At 37.4% G+C, this 20,844-nt stretch overlaps 1 pseudogene; it reads right to left on the bottom strand.

The window, feature by feature from the left end:
• Positions 1-9,564: 9,564 nt before the first annotated feature.
• LOC129773352 (H/ACA ribonucleoprotein complex subunit 2-like protein) lies at positions 9,565-17,621 on the bottom strand (annotated as a pseudogene).
• Between the last annotated feature and the right edge of the window lie 3,223 nt (positions 17,622-20,844).

Genomic DNA, 20,844 nt, shown 5'->3' with positions numbered 1-20,844 from the left:
AAATTGTCTACAACCATCGATGGCTGGTTAAATTGTAATAGAACTTTAACCAATTGATTTTTTAATCGCCTTGAAATAATTTTCAACAACCTCTTTTATGATATTTTCTATTTCCCACAAAATGCTTGTCTATTGATGTTCCTTTGTAGCGTCATGGTTTAAAATACCGTAAGGCTTATATTGCTTCAATAATAATTATATATTTGAATTCAGGTTATTTGCAGAGCTGCAATCCATCACCGTCAATGTCACAAAAAAGCTGACCATAGTCACTCAATTCCTCTCACGGCACGTGAGATCCAAATATTCAGTAGTGATACTCACTATTTCGTTTCTGACACCTAACCATATGACGGTTGGTTCCAATGCCTCTCACTGCCGATCGCTCTGTTTACAACTTTACGTTACGAGAGCGGTGGTTGTGGCGTATGATGGTAGTAGAAATGTAAGTGATCAGACATAAATCGAAAGAAAATTGCGATCTCAAAGAATCGCTCAAAAATCATCCACTTGCATTGAGGCTTTATTGAGAAACTTCTTATACCGTGCCATTAACTGCGCAACGAACAATTCCAGATGGAATATATGTTTGCTTCCTTGCTGCATCCGGTGTTCATAGTACCCGGCAAAATTCAACGTTTGCGTCTTCAGACTCATCGCAATTTTTAACCAGATTCGGTACCAATCCACAGATTATAACATTCGATAGAACGCCTTGGGATAGCAGTTCGTATAGCTGTTTCCTCACTACTTCCAGCTTCTGTGGACTTTGTTCGAGGACAATCTGATTGGCGGTTTCTCGAAGGAATATTTGCCTGTCGATTTACGGCACCTCTTAGTTGACCGTGAACGGTAACAGTTGTACCTTGCAAGCTTCCAGCATGAGGATAGCGTAATTCTTTTCGTTAGCTCCGAAGGAATGTGCTGAAATGCAAATAGTGTTGTTACATTCAAGAAACAAACAAATGACAATCTTACATACAAAATTTTAAGAATACCCTCCTAAGATAGAGCCGGCACTCTTACTCAAGCAACGACTCCTAACCGCGGGAATAACCCGCGAAGTAGAATTGGCGTACAAAATCAATCTGCACGTAGACAAATACTTTTCAATGGTTCTTCTCAGCGCATCCTGGGTATCTTTGGTCAGCTAATCCACTTCGGACAAGACGAGTCTCATATTCCCTCTACCCACTGGGATCAATTTGCTTGATCAAATTCGACACGACCACCCTGTTATATATCACGGCAACCGATGAATTAAACTCGATGTGGTAATTACTGCTGATGCTCCTGATTTCCACCTTCCGGTTTGAGGGCGTTATGAAATTCATTATCTCATTGCGTAGCCGTTCCGCGCCCGGTTGGTAAAGTTTCCGCAGCAGACACATGATGCGAATTTTCTTACTGGCCTGGAAGGGCCGTAGAACATGCAGGAAGTCTCCCTGGGAGCAAAGATTGATCAGATGCGTAACTTGCGTTTTGTGGTAGTCCAGTTTGGATAGCTGGCGCGGTCGGTAGCGGTCAACCCAGAGAGCCATTGTACACAAAAATATTTGATGTATAATGTATACAAAAATACTTGGTGACTTGCTGTTTTCGTGTTGGCCTTTGTCAAAGTAAATGTCATCACCTCCAGAGATGCCGGTGCTTTTGGTACTTTATAAGGTTCTACGCTTTGCATCCATACTAAGCCTGAAAACTCACATTGTAGTATCACCAATTTCAACTGGCCGAAATATGAATCGTAGGGAAAAAGTTCGATTCAAATTTCGGACACTTTATTTTGTAATTTTTTGAACGAAAATTACATTACAATTGATTATATTTTATAGTCAACTGCGAAACACTTACCAAGCAATCACAGAAAACTGTTAACGAAGATGAGAACTGATGAAACACGGGATAAATTTAAATATTGATGAACGAGTAAATTCTACGTACTCACGCTAAACAATCGCCAAACACAAACGATAGTGAGTAGTGTTGTCAGATTTTTGCCGATTATGTCATAATTCAAATGTAGTTCTCATATGAAATGATAGTGAAAGGGATTACTCTAAAGAAGCAATTGTGATATTAATGTTATAGTTATTATATCATCAGTGCATTAAGCATCTCAAGATATAAGAACCAAGTGTCCGAAATATGATTCAGAACGGTACACATTGCTGGCATTAATTATACATTAATTGCATTAATGGCAAAAGTGTCTCATATTCAACGTATAATGAAAATATTCTTTTTTTATCTCGGTAATAAAAAATTGAAAAGGATTGATACTTGAACGGTTGTTTTCGCAAAGCATTCAATGATTGAGAACTAATAGTGTGCATCCATTAACTCCATTTGTTTACATTTGTTACTTAGGACATTTTCAGAAGTTACGCGAGAATTCTTTTCGTCACATGTTATCCCCTATCTTTTACCCATGATGTTACGATTCGTTCATTCCGAGGGAACGCATGGCATTTTGTTTCTCTGGTACAATTTGCGATGGAGTGCTCCTATTATTTACTCCACGCTTTGATTGTTCGGCTAGAAAAATATGGCTAAACGTACCAATATGAGTCATTCACAGGGGTTTTAGACTCAAAATTTGACTGGAAGCTTTAAGACTCACTGTAATGCTTACATAATTGCAGAAATTAATTGAGTTTTCAATACTTCCTGCGATCATTATTTATTGAATTATTCACCCTAAACCACGAAGGGGGAATTTTTCATTCAAACAAAAATATCTCTGTATTGAAAAATCCTACACAAACGTTCTAAAATGGCAGGAAAGCTGGATGATAAAGTTGATTGGATTTGATTTTAAACTGGTTGGTAGAAACCAGAAAAAAATCGATTTTTTATTTCTTCTTGATATTTTTTATCCACTACACCCACACACACCAAGATAAAAATATGTCCTCCGTAAGATATTCCAAAATTTGCTTCTAAGCTTTAAAATGATGTACATCCTCTCTTTATGCATTGATTTTTCACGAAGTTACAGCACAACAAAAATCACCTAAAAATTTCGAATTCGCACTCTGTTCTTCAATTTTTTTTGTTGAGTGTATATAGGGTAGAAGTAGCTATCATTGCAATAGTACCTATTATGGTAATACGAGTGAGTTGTTTATTAGTTAACAAAACATATCTGATTTTTAAATACTCTAATATGATTTTTAAACGTCAGAAATCTCTTTTTCGTTGATTCAGGTACTTGATTCCATGTGAACCATTGTTCTTTTGTTGAAAAATTTAGTTTGAAAATACTGTGTCCCATTGATGCTTGCTTCTTAGCATTTTACTAAGGAATATGCGGTCAAAATAAAAAGATTTTTATGCTGCGAAGTGACTGCAAACACAGTGTAGACGCATACATTACAACCTTTTTGATGTTGTGATTCGACCAATTCATACGATTTTATCGAAATAAACATGTATTTTTGTATTACCATAATTGGTACAATTTTTCATCGACGTGCCAATTATAGCAATATCGAAAGCTGCCTTGTTCCTATTATGGTTGTACGTTGTTATGTTATGGTTGCTGTGCTATTATGGTTGTACTTCACGTTTTCACGCTGTGCAATTGCATATCTATCATAGGGCGCATAATGAGCGCACAACCGAACCATATTTGTTTGATCCACGCTGTTGAAAATTGTGTTAACGTGTTAATATCCTTTGTTCAGTTTCAGAAGAGATGCTCATCAAACTGCATCACAAATGTTTTCAATACTAGATTTAATTTTTGAGTAAAATGTTTTAACAGTTCATTGAAAGTGTTATTTTTTCTAAATATTTCATTAATTTTCCAACAACTTTGTCGAACATCATATCTGAATAAGATATCTGGATTTTGAGTTACGGTTTTTTAAAGAAATATCAATTATTTAGATTAAACCCGATTAAAATATCATTCGTAGTTTGAATTGGTCGTATGATAATGAAAATTGTGATTTTTTCCAGCTTCTATCATATGGTCGGTGTTAAGTCAGAGGGGACCAAGTCGAAAAGTTGAAAATTTCGAGTTATTGATTGCATTAGGTAAGGCATTTCGTAAGCTACATACCACATATATCAGATTTGGAAAATCGCGCGTACAGCAGGAATAAACTCCTTGTAGTTTTAAACTTCAAGCTCGTTTTTCTCGAAATCATAAAAATGTCACATGGTCTTATCTTATGATTTAACACCCACCATATGTACCAAGTTTCGATAAAATCGAAGAGTGTCGCGTAATAATTTGTTTTTTGCTTTTGTTGATGCTCGTACGCATAGAAGTATAATTTAAGTAATTGTAAATTACTTAAATTATACTTCGTAAATTACAAAACATCATGAGGGATATATTTTACTGCAAAGGAGACGCGCAATGCTATGCAGCAGCAAATACAAATCAATACATAAAAGGGATGAACTTCCAAGAAACCACCCATTTCTAACATCTTTCTAGACAATTGAACACATCTTTCATAAAAAATCATTCGATCTTTTTGATTTTGGAGGAGCGATCGGGGAATCATTAAATCATCAGTGAGGATATTACTTCAGCACTATTCTCCGATTACAACCTTTCTAAGCTTACGGTTGGCTATGGCACATGGTCAACAATTTTCACAATTTTACAATGTATTAGTATAATTACGGCTCGCAATAATACAATCAGAGATTACCCAATTACCAATATTTAAAATTGGAGGGTTTTCTTGAGTAGAATTTTGTACAGGTTTTACTTATTGTTATTGATTTGAATTTTAATGTAAAAAATATGTCTATATATATAAAAATCTCGTGTCACGATGTTCGTGGTCGAACTCCTCCCAAACGACTCGTCAATTTTCAAGAAATTAAGCACAAAAAACTTGATAGGCATATTAATGTCATCAAAAAAAATAAATAGGCACATTATTGTCATCAATCCTAATAAAACACCAACGGGAGAACACGTGTATACATTCAATGCGTATGTTCCTGAAGACATTGCTGGAGTCATGGTAGGCGACTGCACAGTGACGCGAGAAATTGTGATTCGAAGAAGAAATAATAATCTGGAGTTCATCGTTGACACCCACCGTTCAAACGACGCTCTCCATCTTCTTCTTCAATGGTACTAACGTTCGCCATCTCTACGTAGAATTACTTGCGAACAATAAAGAGGTAGAGAGCGAACGACTGCGATTCTACACAATCAGAAGCGGTGTGAGGAAAACTGCACTCACTCGTGAGACGCTATTATGAGCAACGACGACAAAGCCTTTGGTTTTGCCAGGTCTAAACGCATGTATTGTCATGATGTTACAGCACGTATGTTCAAACAAAAAAATGAACGAAATGTACAATGAGCTTCATTACAACGTTACATGCATTCGGTTCCACACCTTGCTGAATGTATTCGGTTGGATGGCAAAAGCGAGAATTACCTCATATGCACATTTTTAAATTGGAAAGTCGACAAAATACGCCCAAAAGGAAATCGATAGTGTAGTTTTCTTAAAAAATCCAGATGCGTTTATTGATCAACTACTCATCCGCATTCTGAAATCGAGAGAAAATTACCCGAATCGATTACAATATCGCATTCTGTCATCCGTTCGACTTCGACGGGTTGTGCAAATGTCATCCGACATTGAAACGCAATGCGATATAGACACCATTGGGCTTCGTGTTCCCTTTTTATGAAACGTAAATTTTTATTAACTTTCGAGTGAAATAAAAACAAGACATTTAAATGAAGTATGGCTCTATTGTCTATGTAACAGAATAACAAAAACTCTGCAAGTAGGGGAAAATCTTGAACGAAAATGGTCTCTGATAATTATTTTTAAATCACGGATAATATTTTGGCTGGAATGCAAGGAGATTCATAGAAAAATGGTTAAGTTAGGGTTAGGGCTATGTCTTCTAAGTATTTAAACAACATCGAATAGAAAATTTTCATTCAAATTTCTTAAATTTGCCTTCGGGTCTACTAATGACGAAATATGGAAATACCGTTCGATATTGACATATAGGGGTACAAATTGAAAATCGAAAATCGAGTGCACCGTGAAAATTGTCCAATTTCAAATGCTTATTGCTCAATCATTTCATGATGGATTGATGAGATTTCTGCGTCAATCAATTTCGGCACTCCATAACAATTTTTTACATTGAATAAAATAATATATATCATGAAACTAACTATCGAACATTTGAAAAATCTCACCCCTATCCTAACGGAAATACCCACTTCTGATTGGTCGAAATTGACGACACATGCGGCGGGTCCCTAACAGAGACATCAAAACAAAGCTGCCTAGGGGAAATCGGCATTGCAGATACATGAAAGTAGAGGGTGCTTTTTTCCCACCGACATGTATTCCCTAACAGAGATTTCAAATCCAAGGGGGAAATCAGCATGTAAATACCCTCGTGGTCGATATTTCAACTAATGACGCGCACAAATGGATAGTGCTCATTGTAACTAGTGTGGGCATTGCTGATTGCATACGTGCTGGTGAATAAATTGGGAGCGATGAACGAATGTTTTTTATTGTTATTTTCGTTCCAACAAGAATCTTTCGATGGGTCGATTGAAGAATGATGATTCAATGAACTGAATAGAACTTATGCTTGCTAGAATATAAATAAAATTTTAATTTGGAACTTTTATATTGGTTGCTTCGTGAAATTTCATACCAATGACCGATCATGTATTGTAAAACTTTATAGTTGGTAAGTGTAAAATTGTGTATGGTAGCTATTGTGTTAAAATGACTTGAAATATGAAACGATTTTTTTCTCCCAAGGAAAGTTCATGCGACGAGCAAAATTGGAGAATTGAAGGAATATCCGAAGGAATATTGGGTTCAAAGCGAAAAGGAAATGGGTTGTATAAACACTCAGAAAATAAAAAAAAAATTATAAATGAAATTACCTTTTCCATTTCAAATATATTTTCTCTATACTAAAGTAACACTTTTTTTGTAGTGAGAAAATTTGTGTTTGTTGTTTATTTATTTCATCTATCACAGGAGCCATCTCGGCCAGGACCACAGAGGGCGGCTTTGGTACGTAATACGCACCATCTAATGACTAATCACCATCCTTCTATCATTATCACTCGATTATAAACACTGGTGGAGTGAACAAACAATACCTAACAACCAGACAAAACGGACCCAAATCATTATCGAAAAGTTTAACAATGTAATTTTTCAAACATATCCAAAATCAGCATGTAGCAGATAACGGAATCCTACGTCAACAACGCGGTCGTGTCTTGGACACAACCCTCCTGTGACTTTTGTTACCACAGACATGGTTGATGGCCGTGCGGTGATCTAAAACTTGATCTTGCATGGCAGACCATGCATGGTACCATGCATTTTCTGAAAGAATTCACCAACACTACACGACAGCAAGCCTAGGTGGATGTCCAATATATCGACGAAGAAATACTGATAATGACGAACAATCATTCATAAAAATTAAGAATGAAGACGTTGACATGGAAAATCGTTCGGCAGTGCCATATTCGACTCAGCTGAATAAAACATTCAATGTTTTTATTAATGTTGAATTCTTTGGTTCGATGGGGAGCAACACATTTGCAACAACGAAATTTATATTGATTTTCTTTATTTAATTTGTCTAATCAACGACAAAATATATTCCTTTTTTCACTTTACATTTGACGTTCAACAGAACAAACATGTCAGATTCGTTAATGAAATACATCGGGAATTGAATACAAAGAATGGTTTATGTTTTTTGACATAGGACTATGTCTTTGATTTCTATATAGGGGGGTCACTCTGCGAAAAATGTAACGATTTATTAAAAGTTTTCAAACGCATATTACTCAAAATGGTTATTGCGACATATATCATTAGACAGAAAATTTATCCACAATTTTTTTTTCTTGAAACGTGAACAGTGAATGTAGTAAAGAAAAATAACAATTTGACGATTTAATTGGATATGTTTTCTGTCGAATGCACTATGATCTCGCTTTCTTCCCGACACAATCTTTTTGCCTAAATTCGGGCGTTAGCTCATAATGTGAGATGATGCGTAAAATGAATTATTCTCCATTTACCGATAATAGGCATTAATTTTATATTATATTGTATGTTGTGCAATCAATTTGTGCCCAATTCATGTTTTTATCTCTCTACTAACAATTTGTGTAATTGTGGTCCAGGATGTCATAATATCGAGTATGTTGTTTGGTTATGTAAAAATGCAATAAATGAATTTTAATGGCTGTTGATTTAGAAGATCGAAAGGGTATACCCACGTAAATCAGTTTTTGATAGCTTGAGTAGTCGCGATCTTACAGGGCTATAAAGTTATTACAAACAATGTCAAACAAACAAACAAACAATGACAACGTGGTAATGGAGGAGATAATGCTGTTTTTATATATAATATATTTTTGTAGTCATAGATTGATTTGACTCAGGCTCATATTTATGTAGGTCTTAACTATTTAGATTTGTGTTCAAAAATGATACATGATGACTCTTTGTCTTCTTCTGCATGATTGAATAAACAGAAGAAAAGGGTAGTAATGGCTATAATGGTATTTTTGAACAGAATGCGGTACCGAATTTTACCACGTTATGACATCTAACCCGTTTAAGGGATACACATACAAGAAACGGTTTTCCAGGGTATAAAAAGAGAAAAATACAGATTTTGAACAATGAAAAACTCAATTTAAAGGCAATTACTACACACAATCACAGTCCTATGTCAAGATTCCGTCCGTGTCCCTAGGCTCAGACCCGTCAACTTTTTTAAAGTTTTTGTTCGGTGGTCGTCGACTTGGCGCTCTATTCCTCGATATGTCAAATACAAGTATGAACACAAGAGTCACGAACGTTTCACGTATGTGTAGATCGTTAAAACATTTAAACACAATTACAATACATTAGTTATTTTTATTTGACAACCAACATATTAACATGAATTAATTTTTATGTAATATATAGTAATATATAAAAATAAAAATAAAAAATCACTGAAAATTTGTATTTTACCAGAAAATCTAACAACGAAGGGCGCTTGTCTGTACATCAATTAACGTGACAAAAAATCCGGACAATCATGAAAAATCAGAATCATATTTGTTATTTTTAAATGTATACATGTGTTATACATGAGTTTCCACACGTTATCTTCGTATGTCGTATGAATATCACCAGTCATGGAATTGGCACAAAAAAAAAAAAAGTTTTCATCACAAGTTTTTCACCCAGAAGGTGAAGTAAAGAATGCGTAGGTTCATGACTCCCTGCGAAGTAAAATTCTGAGATGGAAATGTCTTCCGACGAAAACAAGATTGAAAACATGTTCCAAGGAAACACAACCTGATATCATATCAGGACGAAAGTATGTTTAAAACAAGTTTAAATGGAGCACGATAACATCAGCTTGCAAGTTTGCCGTTCACCGAGATTTAGATGCCTTGACTAGATTAAGTTGCAGATAAGACTAAATTCATCATTCATCCGTCAGGGTCAAAGTGCATCACCATCAATTCATCAAGATGCAACAAATCGTTCGCTTCATGGTGCTTCATTGCTGCTGTCCGGCGGATGATTCTACACTCGAACCAACCATCCGTCGAGAATCTGTCCCATCGTTGGACACGGAACCGGGAAGCAAAAAGCGTTCCATCTGCCAGTCATCCAAATGGTGAGTAATGGCCAGCCACCGTCCAACCATGCGGCCAAGTAACGACGACGACGACGACGACGACGACGACTATATGAGATGACGAAGATCTTGTCTCGCTATGAATTATGAGATGCGTTCAAGATTACTGGAAGTGTTTTTCCGGCGTTATCGTGCCTTGCGTTGATAATTTATAGAAGTCCATCAGCTGCATTCGATGCATGTTTTCAGAGAGGGATGATAAAGTTTTGCTCTTGATTTGCAATGAGATGAAATAGCGGATTGATGTCAATGAGGAAGCGAACGTTGATTAGTGATTTAATTCACGTTCGTAAAACGAACTCCCGTTGTTCGATTTTCCATATCAATGGGGCTTAGTTTTGAATAGCGTCAATGCTTTGTCCTTCTCATACAACATTATCTCCCTTGGCATGTGGGTAAAAAGTTAAAATTGAAAAAAGCGCTAACCCAATCGATAACCACGGGCAGTACAGGAGTTTGCATCGACAGACACGCTCTTCATTCCGTTACAACTGATCCAATCATTAAAACTTTCATTGCAACGGCAACTGTACGTGCAACATCCTATCCTTTTTTGTTGCATTTGTTCGTCAGTCTGACAAACTTTATCATTTCACACCGGAAATTGGTTGTAAAAGTTTTTCTCCTTCATTCCAGAGAGCAGAACATTACCGTTTCATCGGAGTGTTTCAACAGGAAACGATGGGGGAAATGTTTCTATTTCAAGGTATTCCGGAGACCACAAATGCAATTTGTTCTCATTCATTTGCCGTTATTTGTTAAATCATTTTTGAATGAAGTCGTGGTTACTAAACCGAGCTTCGACTTTGTCGTTCATGTCAGAATCATAGGGATTGAAAGAATTCTGAAGTTAATTCCTGTTGGTATTCGTGAAATCAATATCCCAAATAACCAAAGCGAACCAATTGAGCGCTCTTTAGATTTTGCGAGGACTTACAAAACGCACATCACAACGTTAGTGTGGACTTCGGGACGTGTAGATAACAGGAAGCAGTACACTTCCCTCTCGCGCCATCGTCACCGTTTTTGCCGCGCTGACATCGTTGTCGACGGAACAGAACTTGTAAAGCGTGGGCCGCGTAATTGTTACATCCCACGCAGAGGGGTTTACCGTAATTATACAGCAGGATGAGATGAGAGCGGACGTCACTAAAAGCAACTGTTTGCGGTAATTTTGTGCTTGAATCGCGTGTGCCGTTTTGCTGTTTCGGAAAGTGGGCAAATGTTTTGAAACGTTTTTTTTTCTTCTCCCTTCTGCTGCTTCTGTTGTGAGCCTTTTGGGAAATGATGTGATAGTACGTGAACGATCCCATCATGTTATTTGGGGAATAGCAAAGTGGAATTAAATAGATAAAAGTTTTAATGAGGCTTCCGATGTACTGTGGTACTTCAAATTAAACTAATTGAGCATTTAGATTTTTACCCGTTCTAGTAACTGATGAAATGAACTTGTTTCATTTAATGATAATTATAGGACTTTTGCCAATAAATGATAGGGTCCACATTTTAAAATGTGGACTGAAAAAGTATACTTATTGTGGGCAGAATATAGGCTGATTATTTGGGAGGTACCTTTTCAAAAGTAATCTTTTATTTGGAAATCTTTTTTTACTCTCAAATATTATTCGTAGCTGAGGACAACACAGTTCTTTTCGAAATTGCGGTTTTTAATATACCGAATATTCGAACATTCACCTCAGATTCCAAAAGTAATGACGAGTTTTATTTGACTGGAAATAAACTATGGTGCTCAAGACATCAACAAAAAATCTAGTTCTATAATATACAACGAGACTGAATAAAGAAAATGTGAATACGATATAAAAAATCTACGCGAGTAGTGTTTTTTTTAATTTGTTGGATTTATGGATTATGTGACTCCCACATGTCACACGGTAGATGGAAGTGGTGAAAGAAGCGACTTTGATGAGCGCGCGGATCGAGACGACCGCGCTAGGTTCAATTGAAAGCGCATCGTGACGACCACCTTAGGTTCAATTGAAGGAGGACCGAGACGACCGCGCCAGATTCAATTGAAAGCGGATCGTGACGACCGCGTTAGGGTCAATTGAAAGCGGACCGAGACGACCGCGTTAGGTTTTATTGAAAACGGATCGAGACGACCGTGCCAGGTTCCATTAAAAGCGGATCGTGACGACCGCGTTAGGTTTAATTGGAGGCAGATCGAGAAGACCGCACTAAGTTGAATTGGAATTTGTTAATGTCACGTAATAAACGAAAATAATAAAGATACTAGATTAAAATTTCTTCCGTGAGAAAAATGGGTGTGTTATATCTATGATATAACCGCAAGGTTGACGTGGGACTACCTTAGCTTAGCAATAATTTGTTTGTATTGATTAAATTTTTGATGGAATGAAACAATCCCCGATTTAAATTGAACTCAATATATTTGCTTTGTGAGTAAAAAGATTGTATAATGCCATGTAAGGTAAAATCACGCATTGTAATAGCTAATGTTCTTTGTTACAAGTAAACTTAATGACCGTCCTTTTACGTTTGGTATGGTGCCTAGGACAAAATATGTGAACGGAAGAATTATCAAACGATTATTCTATTTTGCGTTTCCTTTTGAAGTTTGCATTTCTCAAGTGTACGTACTTCTCGAACCGAGAATTTGCTTGAGTTGATGAACTTCGGACACTCAGTTTCTATTTTGTCATGTACGTCGAACACATATTGCTTAATCAAAAGGCGTTATCGCAACAAATGGTTAACAACATTTCGCCTAATCATCGAATGATAGAAATTCAATGAGCACAAGATATGGAGACATATCCTTCAATGCAATAATGAATAACCGAGCCAAAGCGTTGTGTTCGTACCCGCTTTTGTAACCCGTGTTAGGAAAACACTTTTCGGGGCGCAAAAAAAATGCGTGTGCAGAAGTACCCCCGGCTTACATGAATCAACACCTTCTTCTTCTTTTTATACTTTTATACTTTAAACTTGAAAGTTCATTCGTCCTCTAGTGTCTGTACGATTCTTCCAGGTTCCTAAGTTTAGGCGACCGTGTTAAGGAAACGTATTCTAGTTTGCACAAAGGCAAGCGAGTACAGAGATACTCGAAATTTGCATTTATTTGCAGAGCCGATTTTCCCAGACATCTTGGTTTTGAGGTCTGTTAGGCAAATTTTAGTCGAAACAAAAATGCCCCCTACTTGCATGAATTTGCAATGCCAATTTCCTCAGAAACCTCGTTTCTGAAGCCTGTGTTGGGGAAACACATTTCAGTCAGAACAAAAATACCCCCGACTTCCATGTATTTGCAATGCCGATTTCCCCACGCGGATTTGAAGTCTGTGTTAGTGTGTGTCTGTGTTACATTTCAGTCGGAACAAAAATGCCCCCAACTTAAGGCTGATTTAGACGATGCCAGTCAGCGCTCTAGTTGAAGTATCCAGTGAATAGAGAACAGACACTCTGTTCAGGTTAGAGGCCAATTACTTATTCGATACTGGTACAAGTAACTTGAACAGATTGTCTGTTCTCTGTTCACTGGATACTTCAACTAGAGCGCTGACTGGCATCGTCTAAATCAACCTTTACATGTTACATGACATGTCGAGGCACCACTCAGTGTCACATTAGAGGAGATTGTGACCTGTAATTGGACATTCGCGCTGACAGTGATCAGTGTCGACGTCTGGTGGCGACTTTCAATTCGGGTCCCGAACTAGATAGTATAATCTCTATTGGATTAGAATGCACAAATGCAGTTTTAAATGTTAAAATTTGAATGAAAATTTCTACATCATGTTACTTTATTACTTGAAACACGTATTTTTGACTCTTATTTAACCGTTTGTCTATACATTTCTGATATTTTGACTGAAACTTTTCATTATACAGGGTTTTCCAACTTTAAATTCCGAAAGTAAATTGAAATAAAACACACTTAGTATTCGAATTTCGATGAAACTTTTATTTCAAATTAAAGTTTGGTTTATGCCATTATGTGTGAAATACAACATCATTCAAATGTTCACCTAGGGCTTCCTCGCACACCTTGATCCGGAACAGGTAATTTTCGATGACTTTTCGGCACATATGGGGCAGTATCTCGGTCATAACTTCACGAATGTTGTCTTTCAAATGTTCAAGAGTTTGCGGAGAGTTGGCATAGCCACGGTCTTTTGCATAACCCCACAAAAAAGTCTAGCGGGTTCAACTCGCATGATCTGGATGGCCAATTGGCATCACCAAAACGCGAAGTTATGCGTCCCTCTAATTTCATTCGCAATATGGCCATGTTCGGTCGTGTTGTGTGGCACGTGGCGCCGTCCTGCTGAAACCACATGTCATCCGTATCCATATCTTCAATTTGTGGCAAAAAAAAATCGGGTAACATGCGGCCATAGCGCTCACCATTCACAGTTACCGTCTCGCCGTCCTCATTTTCAAAGAAATACGGCCCGATGACTCCACCAGACCATAATGCGCACCAAACAGTGATTTTTGGCGGATGCAATGGCCTCTCAACAATCACATGTGGATTTTCTGAGCCCCATATACGGAAATTTTCGGTGTTCACATAGCCACCGAGCTCGCTGAAGAAAATTTGATGCGAAAATTCAGCATTTTGCTGCTGTTGTTCGTTCACCCAATCGACGTATGCCCGACGCATTCCATGGTAACCACGCTCTAATTTTTGTACCAGTTGGACTTTATATGGATGTAGGTGCAAGTCCAAATGCAAAATTCGCCACAATGATGTGTTTGACAAGCCCAATTGCTGAGCACGCCGTGGAATCGAAACCTTCGGGTCATCCTCTACACTGGCAGTAACAGCAGCAATATTTTTGGCCGAACGCACATTACGATGATGCACAGATTTCACAATATCCGCTACGGATCCAGTTTGTTCGAATTTAAGCACTACATTAGCGATTGTGTGTTCTGTAGGCCGTCCATGACGACCAAAATCCGTTCGTAATGCTCAAAAAACATTTGCCGGTTTTTCATCATTTTTATAGTATAATTTAACAAAATTAACACGTTGTGCGATGCTAAAACGATCCATATTGTAAAATGGCAGATATTCAACTAACGATATAACGCTGACAGCTATGTCAAACGGTTGTCAACCCTGTATATAATATGAAATTGTCTTCAAACACGATTTTCGTATGAGATATGTTCACCACCTGTAAAAAAAGTGTATTTCATTTAAATAGAATGCTAATTCGATACGGATAAGTTAAATTTTATTCATAAATTTAATTTTAAATACGTGTTCATTCCGTCTGAAAATTATTTACAATCTTTGACTCCTGAAATCGTGAAACAAAGCTCAGTGCCGTCAACGCGAATATCAACAAACACAGCACAAACGAAAAACAGAATGTGAAAAACAAGTTAGAACCAGAAAAGAAAAACAGCAAAATGGACTCTACTTTCGTAAACATTGGTGAAGGATACATGCAAGCAGAATATTTAGATGAACATTTAGAAGATCTACTACCGGCCAACATTCATTCGAGCTGTTCTATTGCTTTAGAACAAATCACCGTCAGCGAAGCTAACAGCAAGCCCGATTAAAATGACCGTCCAGTGAAATACAAGGGACGAAAGTATAATGTCCTCACCATCAATGATAAGAACATAGTCTTGGACCTGCTAAATTGTGGTAGGACTATTCTACAAGTGGCTGAAGAAACGGGTCTTCTACGGTCGACGGTTTACGGAATCAAGAAGCAAGAAATAACATTGCGACATTACAAGACGTTGGCCAACAAAACGGTCCAGTTTCGCAAACGGATAAGGCTTCCGACGCATGTATTGCTGAATGAAGCCGTCTTGTTGTGGTTTTACGGAAAACGTCAGAAACACATACCGATATCAGATGCACTTTTAAGTGAAAAATGCAAGCTTCTCCACGAAACATCGTGCCCGAACGCCCGATTGTCGATTTAGAGCAAGTTTTGGTTGGTTACGTAGCTTCAAAGCTAGAAACGGGATCAGAACATTAACTGTCACCGGAGAGAAACTTGACGCGGATATTGCTGCGGTTGAACCGTTTAAGAATAAATTGACGGAGAATTCAGCATCAAACAACTATTGCTATAACGCTGATGAGACGGCATTGGTTGTAAAGGCGTCGCCTACAAAGTCATTGGTTAGTTCTAGCGAAAAAACTGCACCCGGACGCAAGTCGTTGAAGGAGTGACTGACAATTACACCTTGCAGCAATGCAAATGGTAGCCACAAATTACCTTTACAAGTGCTTGGCCGCGCATCAAATCCTAGATGCAAGGCGTGCTTGATGGGATACACTATTTTTCAAATAAGAAAGCGTGACAAACTAGTGCGACGTTTACTGATTGGTTCCACTCCGTTTTCGTTCCTGAAATCAAACGGAAGGCAGCTGCACAGAATAGACCGACTAAAGCGCTTCTAATTCTAGATAATTGCACCGCACATTGCAGTAAAGATAAGTTCCAAGTGGATGACGCAGAAATTCAGGTGATCTTCCTTCCTCCAAATATGACAAGCATTTTTCAGCCTATGGATCAAGGAATCATCAATGCTATTAAGGGTAATAATGTCATTACATTTTCGAGTCCATGTTAGTGAATATTATTTTTTTTAGTTATCTATAAATCGAATTTTCTGCGCCGTGTTCTATTAGAAACTGACAGCGATCGTCCAGTTACAGAAGTTATCAAATCATTTAGCCTTTATGACGCTATTCAACTAGCGACTGATGTGTGGGCCACTGTAACTCCAGAAACGATTGCTAACAGTTGGCGCAATCTCTTAAGTGTCTGTCAAGATCAAAACTATAACTCGTTCAACGATTTCACAATTTCTTCACCAACAAGTGACCCCCGCGTGTTGCTTTCTAAAGTAGTGCAACTCGTTGATCCAAACTACGTACTGACCGCAGAAGGAGTTCAAGAATGGCTAAGCAACTCAGACAACATAGATGTAGCGCAAATATATACCGACGAGCAATTGGCCCAGTATATTGCCTCTGGTGGTGACTTTTTCGAGGCCGACCATGAAGAGCGAGATTGCGATGCTAACGAAAGTGCTGATATGTACTCTTGGAGCAGTCAATCCGAAAAACCAATGATTATAAGAAGGCTATCAGCATCATGGATGTACCCAAAATAGTTCTTATTGCTGTTGATGATGACCATAAATAAGTGGAAGTCGAAAAATGGAAAAATGAATATAAAAATGAAATTATTCGCCTTCTTGACGAATAACAATAGTGTATTGTAATTAAGTATATGGCATGATAACAAAAATACAAAATGATTGATTGTAACACCATAAATTGTTTTGATTGGAAAAATGGTTGAAAACACTCCTAAAAATTTATCGTGTTGTAAAAACTCGCACAATGATATATTCGTGTTGACGGCATTGATTTTTCACTTTTAGTTTATCGAACTGTTCTTGATAATCAGGCTGCTCTTGGATTATCATTGCGACTGTGCCTCATTTCACACCCACTGCTGCTTCCATGTCTGCAGCGAAAATAACAATCCTGTAAAAATTGAGATGCGAATTAAAGACTTCCGATTAGATATTTGACTTTATTAGACTTCTTTGTAAATTGCAACCTCCATTTCAACACACAATATACACATTGCTTACCCTGTTTCATTATTCCGCGGACGCACTTGAACATCCTTTAATCCAAATTGTAAATAAGATTCATGTTTTGAGGCTGCAATTAATTAATATAGATAAGAATATGCAGAAATAACATTAAAATATCCATCTAAACCTTTTTTGATAAGTTTATGAATGTTCTTGGTTAATTTCTTCGGCGCCATGGGCTGAGCGATTGCATTCATATTTTTAAGTTTCACATCGTATCCTTCCTTAACGATAGTTGTGTCGATTTCGGCATCTGGTTTCTCTACCTTTATATTTCCCATTATTATCTCGAAATCAGTGTATAGTTTTGTTGACCATCGTCTTGCAATACCGCAATGCTATTTCTTGCTTCTCGATTCCGTAAACTGTCGACCGTAGAAGGCCCGTTTCGTCAGCCACTTGTAGAACAGTCTGACCACGATTTATCAAAATGTTATTCTGAGCCCATTTTGATGTTTTTCTTCTCAGGTTCTAATTTGTTTTTCATATTCCGTTTTTCGTTTGTGCTGTGTTTGTTGATATTCGCGTTGACGGCACTGAGCTTCGTTTCATGGTTTTGGGAGCGTCAAAGATAGTAATTAATTTTCAGGCGGAATGAATACGTTTTCAAAATTAAAATTATGAATAAAAATTCACTTATTCGTTTCAAATTAGTATTCTATTTAAATGAAATATACTTTTTTTTACAGGTGGTAAAAAACCTCATACGAAAATCGTGTTTGGAGACAATTTTATATTTTATATAATGAAAGGCTTCAGTCAAAATATCAGAAATGTATAGACAATCGATAAAATAAGAGTCAAAAATACATGTTTCAAGTAATTAATTAACATGATGTAGAAATTTTCATTCAAATTTTATTATTTTAAAACTGCATTCGTGCCTTCTAATCTGATATAGATTACACTATCGAGTTTTGTCCCAAATTGAAAGTCGCTACCAGACGTCGACACTAACCACTGTCAGTGCGGATTTACCTCTGTTCAATTAGATGCAAACATGTCCAATTAAACGTGTCTCATTACAGGTATGTCCAATTAAAAAAAAAGTCGCATTAAATGTAAATTACTGTATTTGGAATGCCAATTTCCCCACGCTCCTTGGATTTAAAGTCTGTGTTAGGGAAACATATTTCAGTCGGAACGAAAATACCCACGATCTCTGCAACGCTCCTTGATTTTGAAGTCTGTGTTAGGGAACACATTTTGGTGAGAACAAAAGTCCCCATACTTTCATGTATTTGCAATGCTGATTTCCTCAAGGCTGTTGGTTTTGATGGCTGTGTTAGGGAAACTGTAAATCGGGCCAATCAAAATGAGGCAGTTAGGGCGTTTAGGTAACGCTTCACATTTTACAGTTATTCAATTGGTTATCTAATGAAAAATAATATTTTATTAATTGCGATAGAAGCGTAGAAACATTCCCTATCAATTGATGGAAACATCTTTCCGATCCAGTAAGAAATGTTCGAGTTATAAGCGTTCGGAATCTTTCATTTTCCCCTGCATGTTCTGTGTTTAGGATTTCATTTTACCCCCATATACTCCGGTTAGACGTAGTCCCACGTCAAAATAGGTTCGCGCTCCCGAAGTGACTTGAGAAAATTTGATTGGATTTTATCGATCGGATTGGACTTCGAAGGAACAGAAAAGGGGCGGTGCGATTTAGGGTGCAGTGAGAATAACCGCTGCGGTATCGAGCGTGATGGTAAAGGAAACAACTCTGAAAATGGTGCCAACGAACGATTAAGCACATAAAAGATTGTATAGATATCGGCTATGCGAAACGATTATCGCGAATAATACGAGCGGTTGAAGCTAATGTTGGCCATAGCTGTAGCATCGGTAATGTAATTCCAGGACCATCATCTAGCACGGGAAATATCTGCTGGGAGAACTTCCAACCGTTCCTTAATAATATTCCTTCCAATAAAATCTAGGAACATTGGCATCAACTCGAGGATAAAAAATATAGACGAGGACAGCGGACTGAAGAATGTTTCAAGATGTGGAAGGTAGGAATATTTTGATTGACCGTACATTAACAAAAACTGCGAAAAAAAAGAACAATATCGAAGAGGAATCAGATAAGACCCCAAACCGAAAGAAAATGAAACAACACGTTGCACTTAAGACAGCAGTAATACCGAAGGATATTAGGATAACAAACACTGAAACAAGAACTCAAGACAACAAAATCGAAAAAGAACGAATAAAGAAATAAGGACTCAGAGAGCTTTGTGGGAATACTGGCATTGATTCGTGGATCGTTTCGAAGTCACTACATCGCTTGGCAAAATCAAAGAACCGGTAGCGTTCACCCAGAATTGTTCTCGTCAATGGGATAGGAGCTACAAGGAATCCAAATTGCGGGCCGGAAAGCGAGGAGATTGCAGACTATTGGCCGTCCGGAACCGGGCTTTTTTTCAATGCCCTTATTGTTGTCCAATAGTGCCAAGATGTTCTAGATGCCGGAACGGGTGTCTCCGGCGTCCAAAAAGTGCCACACGATGTCCGTTTTCGACACGGCGGTGTACCGTTTTTTGAACGCGCACACTTCTGAACGGAGTAGCTTCACTGTTTTCGCCATCACGGTTAGAGTTCGACTGATAGAGCCATCAATTTTTTTTCTGCTGACTCAAGGGTTACTATGATTGATGCTGCATGGGTAGTTTCGTCAGTGCGTGTGAAGGTAAACCCATGAAAAATCGGAAATTTTTGTCCATTTTCTTTAATGCAAACGTTATGAGGGCTCACAAAGGTCCGGTGATGTTTTGGCTAGATTTGGCAAGCTGAGATCGATTACATTGAAAATTACCTCAATTCTCTCAATTGCCCCAATTCAGCCCATACGAAAAATATTGGGCAATTGTCCAGCGGAAATTGAATAAGGGCGCTAAAATGAATCAGGATGCTGCAGACATGAATAAAATGGCCGCTGAAATTGACCAACAAAGAGCCCAAACTTTGATGTAGGGTATTCGAAGAAAAGTATGAAAATTCATCAAAACAGTAACGGAATATTTTTTTGAAAAGAGCAATAAATGTTCTGCATCTTGAAATGTGTGCACCTTTAACCAAACCTGACAACTGATTTTGTTTTTTGAATCATACTGTTATGTGTTAAAATTCTTGGAAATGAGGAACAGATTTATACTTGAATACAAATGTGAATGCAATCCTTTTGAATATTTTGAATTATTTTGAATATTTATTTAGCACAAACAATTATCCTGAGAACTACAGAGGAAGAACAGACAATTTGACATGAGTCTACCCCGTTGTCTAATGATTATCATATTTGTTCGAAAAACGTGAAAAACATGAAATACAAAATCAAGAACATAACAAATAAAAAACATGGTGAGCTTAACTCTTCGATATTTGAGTTTTTGTATACTAAATACGTTTCTCCTGCACCCATTCTAGAAAAGATCTCTTGATTCAGCTGCTAAATCAAGCTTATTGAGAAGAAGAGCGAACACACAAAAACTCTAATAGAGA

Source organism: Toxorhynchites rutilus, chromosome 3 (assembly GCF_029784135.1).
Source record: "Toxorhynchites rutilus septentrionalis strain SRP chromosome 3, ASM2978413v1, whole genome shotgun sequence".
In the NCBI taxonomy this organism is placed as follows: Eukaryota; Metazoa; Arthropoda; class Insecta; order Diptera; family Culicidae; genus Toxorhynchites; species Toxorhynchites rutilus.
Note: the sequence above shows the minus strand (reverse complement) of the source record. Positions and strands in the feature narration are given on the sequence as shown.